The sequence below is a fragment of the Capsicum annuum genome, unplaced genomic scaffold (genome assembly GCF_002878395.1).
Source record: "Capsicum annuum cultivar UCD-10X-F1 unplaced genomic scaffold, UCD10Xv1.1 ctg1630, whole genome shotgun sequence".
In the NCBI taxonomy this organism is placed as follows: domain Eukaryota; kingdom Viridiplantae; phylum Streptophyta; class Magnoliopsida; order Solanales; family Solanaceae; genus Capsicum; species Capsicum annuum.
This window is the reverse complement of record NW_025821856.1, coordinates 1-1,760: the sequence shown is the minus strand read 5'-3', so window position 1 is coordinate 1,760 and position 1,760 is coordinate 1. Positions and strand designations below refer to the sequence as shown.

Below are 1,760 nucleotides of genomic sequence, written 5' to 3'. Positions count from 1 at the left end.
TAAAAGGTGGACAGGGATAACCACTGAAATGAGTAAGGAAGATATGCTGTTAAAAACAAAGTATTAAAAAGCATTATAACCTGAACTTGCCAAGACGGAAGTTTACCCTTGCCTACTAGAGCCTACAGCAACAGCAGCAAAGTTCTTAATTTTTGTGCGAACTACATTGATACCACGGTTATCACTAGCATTTAGCTCCAATCCCCTCGACTTATACAGCTCAGGTCTGCCAAAGAAGAATTCATCGGAAGATGATATATAAACATAAGAAAGTATCTCAGGAAAAAGGGAACATCCCAACAGCTGAACCATTAGTCCTAAGTTTGATAACGTAAATTCTCTTCGAATCGGAGAACATATGAGTAGCCACTTGTCCACCGTAAAATGTATCCACTAATCTCAAAAGCACCACAGGAACACCTCAAGGAAACCCACCCACGAAGATTCTTGTCAGATAGAGGACTTTACCAAGAAATGTTCAAAGAAGGACGTCCTCATCTCTTAAACTTAAACCCACCCACGAAGATTCTTGTCAGATAGAGGACTTTACCAAGAAATGTTCAAAGAAGGACGTCCTCATCTCTTAAACTTGTAACCACTAGTTGAAAAATTCCAGAAGAATTCACTATAACTTCACTATAACTAAGAATAAGGAATAAAGGATTAGCAAAACTAATAGAACCGTATGTTTTACACTTCCAGAGTATTCTTTAAGAAAAAATCTTAAACAAAATCTGGACATTGAATCAAAGGAGTAAACATTTTTTCTTATCGAGATGCATTTCAACAACAAAATCCTAGTAGTCTTTGTCTATGTATCATGGATATAAAATGAACGTAGAAATGTGACTAGGTCCAAACCTAAGTTGCTCAGACTCTACAAAAATGTTGTGGCACTCGATCGGATCGTCCAATACTGCCCTTTGAAGAGTCCGAGCAACATAGGTCAAGACACCTAAATTCAGCGAAAGTGGAGGCAGGTAGATGAAAATCTAGAACTTGAATGCAGGTCCAAGAAATTGAAGCAAGGGCGCAAGCTGTTCAAGTCTTTTCAAAATCTAGAAAACGAAATTACAAAGAAAACAGATGTCCCAAAGTTTCAGCCTTACGCAATATCATTCTCTGGAAACAAAGGAGAGTTTAAATTGCTCAAAAAGTAGTGAATTATTTTCAAAAGTTCCAGACTTTTTCCTCTTTTCACTTGAATTTTGTGTCAAATTTTAGCAGAAGAACAAAATTACTTTCTTTGCTAAGCTAGGAGCAGTGTAAGATAGAAACTCCTAGCCCCAATCGGAGTAGTGACTAACATTATAGGTCGTTGGGCCGCCAGAAGGGATTTTCAAAATCAGATTTGTAGAGACCTATTCATAATCAATTCCACTAAACTACAAATTTGCAAAATGAAATCAACATAAAAAAAACCATACTTTCTTCGCTAAACTAGATATTGATATTCAGGAAGCGGATCGGTAGAAACTTATCCATAATCAACTCCACCAGAAGTCCAAATTTTAAATGAAATTAACATCAATCAGAGCAGAACATACCCGAAAAGCTGATGGGCAATGGCCAGAGCAGTGGTGGTCTTTCCAGTTCCAGGTGGACCATAAAACAGCATATGTGGGCACTATACCAAAAATCAAAGGAGCGAATATTCAACAAAAAATCGTGAACGATTACATATAAGTTGAGCAATTAGAGCAGATTTTCATGCTTTTGAAGCTGAATTTTGTATGTTGATGGTGTAAACATATTCACAA

General features: G+C 37.0%; 1 long non-coding RNA gene across 1 annotated transcript; it reads right to left on the bottom strand.

Moving 5' to 3' along the window:
- Positions 1 to 1,647, bottom strand: LOC124890353. Its single transcript, XR_007049117.1, has 3 exons — positions 1,548 to 1,647; positions 107 to 226; positions 1 to 23 (listed from the first exon to the last, which is right to left on the bottom strand). It is a non-coding gene; the product is annotated as an uncharacterized LOC124890353 (long non-coding RNA).
- Between the last annotated feature and the right edge of the window lie 113 nt (positions 1,648 to 1,760).